This window comes from Etheostoma spectabile, unplaced genomic scaffold (assembly GCF_008692095.1).
Source record: "Etheostoma spectabile isolate EspeVRDwgs_2016 unplaced genomic scaffold, UIUC_Espe_1.0 scaffold00006386, whole genome shotgun sequence".
NCBI lineage: Eukaryota > Metazoa > Chordata > Actinopteri > Perciformes > Percidae > Etheostoma > Etheostoma spectabile.
The window spans coordinates 39,459-48,303 of NW_022603368.1; the positions used below are offsets into that span (position 1 = coordinate 39,459).

The 8,845-nt window shown below is 43.6% G+C and overlaps 1 pseudogene; it reads left to right on the plus strand.

The window, feature by feature from the left end:
* LOC116678053 (zinc finger protein 883-like) overlaps positions 1-4,610 on the plus strand; it is a 43,640-nt pseudogene extending 39,030 nt beyond the window's left edge.
* Positions 4,611-8,845: the final 4,235 nt, after the last annotated feature.

Consider the following 8,845-nt stretch of genomic DNA (forward strand, 5'->3'; position numbering starts at 1 on the left):
GTCAGAATGGGACAGAAAGGGGATTTAAGACATTTGGAGCGTGGCCTGGTTGTTGGTGCCAGACAGGCCGGTCTGAGTATTTCACCATCTGCTCAGTTACTGGGATTTAAACCCACAACCATCTCTAGGGTTTACAGAGAATGGTGTGAAAAGGGAAAAACATCCAGCATGCAGCAGTCCTGGGGGGGGCGGGGATTGCCTGGTTGATGCTAGACGTCAGAGGAGAATGGGCCGACTGATTTAAGCTGATAGAAGAGCAACTTTGACTGAAATAACCACTCGTTACAACCGAGGTGCAGCAAAGCTACAACACACACAACCTTGAGGAGGGGGGGCTACAACAGCAGAAGACCCCCCCCGGTACCCCTCATCTCCACTACAAATAGGAACAAGAGGCCACAATTAAAAGAACTCACCAAAATTGGACAGTTAAAGACTGGAAAATGTTTCCTTGTCTGATGAGTCTGGTTTCTGTTGAGACCTTCAGATGGTGGAGTCAGAATGAGAACCTGGATCCATCAGGCCTTGTTACCACTGTGCAGGTTGCTGGTGGTGGTGTAATGGTGTGGGGGAGGTTTTTTTGGTACGCTTAGTGCCATTGGGCCTGGTTTAAGTGCCCCGGCCTACCTGAGCCTGGTTCCTGACCATGTCCATCCCTTTATGGCCCCATGTCCCGTCCTCTGATGGCTCCTTCCAGCAGGATAATGCCCCATGTCACAAAGCTCACATCATTTCAAATCGGTTTCTTGAACAGGATAATGAGTTCACTTTTGAGTGTTTAGCGATCACTGAGAAAGTGGCTGTAACTACAGTGTACTTTGTCGAATCTGCTTGAAACTTTTCAGGATTCATCAGAGTCCGCTCCTGACGACATCTACATGCCGAAATTCGCTCAAAGTCATAGCGCCCCCTAGTGGCAACAGGAAGTAGGCCTAGAAGACAAGGTGCTTTACTTACTCCTAGAGATTTCATCACATCGACTTCAAATTCAGTCTGAGTCATCTCAAGATGTTGAAGATGAAAAGTTATTAAAAGAATTTTTTTTCGTTAAACGGTGTAGGCGTGGCATGGCGGCCATTTTGGGTGTTTAGCGATGAAGATGAAAGTGGCTGTAACTACAGTGTACGTTGTCGTATCTGCTTGAAATTTCCCACAAACACCAAGAGTCCAGTCCTGAGGACACCTACAGGCCAATATGGACTTTTGGAGATAGCGCCACCATCTGGCAACAGTAAATATGCCTTATAGGACAAACATCATCCGATTTACATGAAACTTAGAACGTGTGGTCTACATGTGATACTGAGGCGGCCCCTATATTATGACCACGTCCAGTCACTCAGACCACGCCCCCTTTCATAACATTTGAACCGTCTAACGTAGATACTTATGTGAGGTGTCATTGATCTCAGCAGAGACTTCCTTTTTTATGGGTGATGTTTGACCCGCCCCCCTATGATGCGACCACGCCCCGTTTCACAGATAATGACCTGTATGACGTATAGTCTTGTGTGAGGTATCAATGAACTCAGCAGAGACTTCCTTTTTTGTTGGTGATGTTTGACCCGCCCCACTATGATGCGGCCACGCCCCTTTAACAGATAATGACTTGTATGATGTATGGACTTGTGTGAGGGGTTATTGAACTCAGCAGGAGTTTCCCTTTTCATTGGCGACCATTTTCAGCGTGTGAATGACGCGCCAATGCGTGGTCGCAAGGAGAGGCGTCCGCCGGTATCCCCGACTCGCACAGGTTAGCGAGGGCCCTCCATCGCTGCTTGCAGCTTTGATTTTCTTTGGTTCTCAAATGATATTTTTTGTAAATAGAGACCCAGACAAACCTTTTACATATCTCATCCAAATTAAATCCTTTCAATGTGAATCCTGAGATTCTTTTTTTTCATCCCACAATGAGACTCTGGACCAAATCTGTACAAAGGTTCATATACATTGTGTATATATATATATATATACATATATATATATATATATATATGAACTGCCAATATGATCTTTACTATGTTGGAAGTGTTTGATCTAGTCATCAATCCTGGATGACTCAGAACCTTTACATACATCAAAGCTATTTTTTAAACCTTCATGATCACGACATATGCGCCGGTGTTTGTCGGTGGCATCAGTGATCCTCAGCAGTTTTATGTCAGAGCACAGCAGAAAGCTCTGCTGAGCTTCAGGAATGCTTTAGGTAATGTAGCTCGTGTGGACAATACCACATTACTTGCTCAATAAAAGAGGTAAACCTCTGAAAAGCTGTTTGATTCAGAAACCAGACACGCTACTGAGAAGTAGTTAAACTAGTATCGTTACTGCTCAATACTGCTGGAGATACAAGTTTGATTTAGCAACAACAAGCTAAAACAAAAGGTCAACTGGTGCCCCTCATTGCTAATGTCTATCAGGGACAATGGTTCTAAATTACTTTACTGCAGTAGACCTAGTCCAGCAACATAAAGACAACACAATAACCCCTACAGATACAAGTGCAATGTAAAAATCTGATAATTAAGAAAGGTAATGCATCAGACAAACTATGTTCCACAGACATTCTCTAAATGTGGACATAGTTTCTAGTTTAAGATAGATCTCTACAGCGGAACCTCACTAACTCACTCTCTGTTTTTCTGTCTAGAAACGGAGAGAAAGAGCTGACAGCGGACATCACCGCTGTCCCCACTGTGACAGAACCTTCACATCAAGATATTTTAAGATTCATCAGATAGTTTACAATATAGAGAAGCCTTACAGCTGTGATCAATGTGGGGCAGCTTTCACACAACAGAGCACCCTAAAAAGCCATCAACGCATTCACACTGGAGAGAAGCCGTACAGCTGTGAACAATGTGGGAAAACGTTTTCTTACAGTGGTAGCCTTAAAACTCACCAGCGCATTCACACTGGAGAGAAGCCATACAGCTGTGATCAATGTGGGAAAGCGTTTTCTTTGAGGAGTAACCTTAAAAAACACCAACTTATTCACACTGGAGAGAAGCCGTACTGGTGTGAACAATGTGGGGAAGCGTTTTCTCAGAGTGGTAACCTTAAATCTCACCAGCGCATTCACACTGGAGAGAAGCCGTACTGGTGTGAACAATGTGGGAAAACCTTTTCTGAGGGTGGTAGCCTTAAAAGCCATCAACGCATTCACAATGGAGAGAAGCCGTACTGGTGTGAACAATGTGGGAAAACCTTTTCTCAGAGTGGTACCCTTAAAAAACACCAGCGCATTCACACTGCCTCGTTGTGAACATGTTTCCGAGCCAAGCTGTTTCCTCCTCCTCATGCCCTGATAGCTGTGTTATATTCTGATCTTCTCTCCACATTGAAGGCTGACCAGCAGTAACTCTATCTTCTGAACAGCATGGATGTTGTCATGGCTACGACTACATATTACGCTCCCTCCCTTTGAAGGGGTCGTCCTGTCATTCATGTAAATAGTTTTAACCCTCTGCTTTGAACCGTAGTGGACTCAGTTCTGAGACGCAGGCAGCACAGTTGCTTTTCACCGACTGTAAGACCCAGGCGGACCCAGCAGAGCATGCTGGGAAACGCCGGCCTCTCAGCTGATCTAACAGCTGATTGGTTCTGAATCGACTTAACATTATGACGTTTTTTTCTAAACTTTTTATGGATTTTGAATTGGAGGGATTTTAACTGCTATTAGTTTAATTTGAAGGCGTATTCTGTCCAGAACACATGTTGTGTGGCTGATAGTGACGTTTAGAAGTCAGAGAGACTAAATCTGTTCAGATTACAGATCATCTCCAGTCTGTTGTTTATTAAAATCAGCAACGGATCACATGTAGAGCTTTTTGAGAGCTACTCTGTCATAATAAAAACTAGAGACTGTGGACCAGCTGATATATGGGTCTGATAACATTTTATTAAATCGGACCACAGTGTTCCGGTCACTTCCTGTCCAGCCTGAAGGCTGCGGAAACATCTGGAAACTCTCCGACTTGGGAGTGGATTCTGTCCCCCGTCCCCCGGCTCTCGTCCCCTTTACAGACGAGGAGCAGCTCGTGTCCAACGAGCCTCATGTGAGCTGTCCCGCTCTGTCCTCTACAACTCAAGGGACAGATGTGCAAACAGTGACTATTGAGTCTTGGAACTGCGAGGTATTTTCCAACTAAATAACACAAATGATTATAACCTTTATAGTAACCAATAGAAATAATTAGGTACTTTTCAGATGATTATGGAACTGGTTAAGTAGAAGTAAAGAATGTGATGTATTTGGTGTAACAATTATAATGTAATCAACTAAAATATGATTATAACCAGAAGACAGAATGAAGCAGGTTATGATTTAAATGTGATTATGAATAAGCATGTGATGAAATGTGTGTGTAGAGAATAAGGGAAGTGAGAGTGAGGTGTTAGGACACGCCCAGAGCAGGAAGGGAAATGTGTGTGCAGAGCAGAGATGTGTGTATCTGAAAATGTGTGTATGTGAGGAAAGTTAGAGATGTGTGTGTTCCAAGAAAGATGTAAAAAGGGAAGACAAAGAGCGAACAGCGTTATTCCTCGGCGGATCTCAGAAGGCAATGGGACTGGACCAGAACAGCACCGGACCACAGGACCTCCAATAGCCTTGACTTTGACTATAAATATGAGTTGATGTGGGACTCTCTCTTCAGCGCATACCCACTTATCGGGTTTTTTTCTATTCTCTGATTTTGATACTCTTTGCTTTTAGGGCAGAAGGGGAAAGATTATTTCTGTAATCTGTACTTGGTTTTTGATTATTCACTAAATAATAAAACTACCTGAGCTTGTTGTGAGCTAGGAGACCAAAAGACTTTTATTCCTTGATTTTAGTCATTTAATTTCTCTCTCTCACCCTCAGCTTTCCGAGGGCAGAAGTTCCCCTCCTGTGAGGGTAGTTAAGACTCTAGTAAAAATAAATAAAACTAACTAATTATTACTACATAATTTTACTAATCCATTTTAAAAGTGTTAAGTTAGCAAATCACTGTGTGTCAATTAATATCGTCCTAACCATCTGCCCCGCTGATAGTAACGGGTGTTATTATACGGCAGAAGTGGGCATAGTAGGAACGGGGGGGGGGGGGGTTAATGAGGGGAAGGTATAAAAGGACGGTGGGGGGGTTACTAAGGGGAGGTATAAAAGGACGGGGGGGGGGGGTTACTGAGGGGAAGGTATAAAGGAGTTAGACCTCAACCAAGCGAGAGCGATACGACGCCTCAGTAACTGTCACACCGTTCGACACGACGGCTGAGGATTTACAAAAACTATTTGAGGGATTTGGACAAAGCCTCAAGTTTCTTAAGGATCCTCCAGCTCAGCTCATCAAGAGATGAAGAAGCTGCTTGAAGCCGAGCTGAAGAGGGTCCAGCAGTATGCAGTGGATGTGACTCTTGATCCTGATCCAGCACATCCTGCTCTCATCCTGTCTGATGATGGGAAACAAGTGAATCATAGTGATGTATAGAAGACAATTCCAAAAAGCTAAAAGAGGTTTTCTAATCATACTAGTGTTTTAGGAAAACAGAGTTTCTCTTCAGGCTGATTTCACTTTGAGGTCCAAGTTAAAAGAAAGACTAAATGGACTTTAGGAGTGGCCAGAGAGTCGGTCATTAGGAAGGAAGACATCTGCTCCTACATCAACACTGGACATCTTCATTTAACATCACATTTTACACATAGAAGTAAACATCGCATTCAATAACAGTTACCTGCATATTTATATTCATATCCAGATTCATAACTTTCAGCCCTGCAGCGATGTGAAGGTGACGCCAGCAGACGGCGCTGGTCCCATTCATGCAGGAATTTAACAGACCTGTTTCCAACCCGGTACATGTGGACCACTACACTGAAGGGACTACTGCTGCAGCAACACTTAGACATGGAGTTTGTTGTTATTACACGACATGTTGGCTTAGTAGACGGGAGTGTTACAGTCATGGTTGGACATTGAAATAATATTTTTTTAAATAAAAAGTTCCAGTGCGGTTTGTGTTTTCATTTCTCTGCGTGAAGTCAATAATCATCTCCCAGCCAAAGACTAATTAGTTACTGAGTGTCAGTGCATCTGATATCTATCTTCTCTTTATCCCTGAACCAGGACATCGCTGAAAGGATTTAAGTAGTGATCCACCTGGAGCTGCTATGTTTTTGCAGGTAATGTTGGAGGCTGATCACAACCTGGTTACACTATGGAACAATAGTAATGTTGGAATGTCTGTTTTAAGCAAGTGTGTGTGTGTGTGTGTGTGTCCCAAGATGGTGACGTTTGTCCCGCCCTACTCTGCCTCTCATTGGCTAGTACACGCTGCCTTCGTTGGTCGGATTGGTTACGTCAAGGCATGAGGAGTGTGATTGGTTAAGGTTGCGGAAAGAATGCAATGGTAAGCCAATCAGAGCGGAGTAAGCCAGGATAGGGCGGGACATCCCGTCACCGTCTGGAGGAAACGTAAACACACGTGGAGCACACTCCTCTTCTCATGCTGGACGGGTGGTTGTTGTTGCTATGGAGATATAAATCGTCCGTACACAGTTTTGCTCGCTTTGGACTCACAATAGGAACACAACTGTAACGTTTCTGCTGTCCTGCGTCTGATTGTGTACCTGAACGCACCAGTGTTGCCATGTCCGCTTATTCTAAGCGACTTTGGGCTTGTTTTTTTGTAAAGTCGCTTACAGATATTGGTAGTCGCGGGTTGCGGTTTTTTTGGGCTTGTCACTAAAGTGTAGTTGCTTATTTGGGCTTGTACACAGCATGTCCTTGCCGGCTCGCTCGATCCCGCCCCTTTCCCCATAAACACTATAGACAGCAGCGTTATTTCCCACCCACTTCCTGCTTCTAATTGGCTCTGACCCAGATGGAAACGAGTACCAGCCAATCAGAGGCAGAGCAGGGCAGTCTGTTGTTTTCTGGTTAGGAAAATGCGCGAGTAGCGACTAATGGTGAGTGTACTGTAGGAGAGTTTTTGGAGGAATAAATGCCCGGGATAATGTGGGAGAAATACGGGAAGAAATATAACAAAGACTGGGAGAAAGAGAAAGGAGGAAAAGAATGGATTCAACCCGTCGTGGGGAACAACTCAAAATCACTGTGAAAAAAAGTGATTTCAAATCCCATCAGTTTTCTAATTATAAATAATGTTAAAAGGTGGTTTAACTTACTCCTGTGGTCATTGTCCTGAAGCTCAGGGGGAGAAAATAAATAAACTCTAGCCTACCGTGGGGACAGTTTACCAATCTGTCTACATGGATTGTAACACAGTTTTATTTATTTTTCTCTTCCAGGATCTTAGGGGGGCTACGTAGAAAAAGTCGCTTATTTTGGGCTTGTTTTCACAGGCCTGGTTGCGTATTTGTCTCGCAAGATCTGGCAACACTGGAACGCACCGCAGAGTCTCCGGTGGTGAGTACCGTTCCAGCTGGTCATATTTACCCGTTCAACAGCAGGGTGGACACTGAACTTCAGCAAGTCGCACTCTTCCTTTCAGCTCTAATAACATATTCATCACGTTCCCACGTCTTAGGCTAGCTACTGGAAAGTTTAGAGAGCTAACCTACAGCTTATTCTACATTACATGAAGCTAACGTTAGCCCACAAATAAATGGAGCTAGCTAAGCTACAACAACACGGAGCTAGCTAAGCTACATCAACACGGAGCTAGCTAAGCTACAGCAACACGGAGCTAGCTAAGCTACAACAACACGGAGCTAGCTAAGCTACAACAACACGGAGCTAGCTAAGCTACAACAACACGGAGCTAGCTAGGCTACAGCAACACGGAGCTAGCTAAGCTACAACAACACGGAGCTAGCTAAGCTACAATAACACGGAGCTAGCTAAGCTACAACAACACGGAGCTAGCTAAGCTACAGCAACACGGAGCTAGCTAAGCTACAACAACACGGAGCTAGCTAAGCTACAGCAACACGGAGCTAGCTAAGCTACAGCAACACGGATTTAGCTGAGCTACAGCAACACGGAGCTAGCTAAGCTACAGCAACACGGAGCTAGCTAAGCTACAACAACACGGAGCTAGCTAAGCTACAGCAACACGGCGCTAGCTAAGCTACAGCAACACGGAGCTAGCTAGGCCAGTCTACGAAGGGTTAGGAGGGACGACTGCTTCGTTGCTGTTAAACTCCATGGTAAGCACTCTGTCATCTTAACGCAGCTAACGCTGGCTAAAACAACATTTTGACGCTTTTGCATGTGGAAGTTGGTGTTCATCTGACAAATAACAAGATGTTTTAGCTACTAGCTAAGTTAGCTACGCCATGTCATGGTTTAAAGTAACTTTAAAGCCTTAAGATCGGGCTAACATCGCACTAGCCGCCCTTTTACGTTCATTTAAAAATTAAAATACCCCTATTCTACCAAATGTAGCTACTAATTTGACTAGCTAGCTAACCAACCATAACGTTACACAGGCCATAAACGTTAGCTAACGTTAACGTTAGGCATAATTGAACAGATGGAAGGACATCATACTACAGTAGTGTGTGTGTGTGTGTGTGTGTGTATAAACCTGTCAACAAATGAAAAGAGCCAGGTATGTTGTCATATTAGGGTTTTGTATGATGCAAATTAAAAGCCTGTAACCTGAATCTATCTACACCTTATTATGCAATATCAATAACTCCTGCAATACTGTGAGAACGTTATTAAACATTCTGTCTTTGTCCTTAACTGTTTTAACTGCTTTATTCTTTCATTTTAACTGATGCGTTTGTCATTGCACTTTCCTTTGATGCAGTGTCACTGAAAATGGTTCCCAGTGTGGATTAATTAAGATTTTATCTTATTTAAAATGTTTTATATGTTAGTATTTTTCAAAT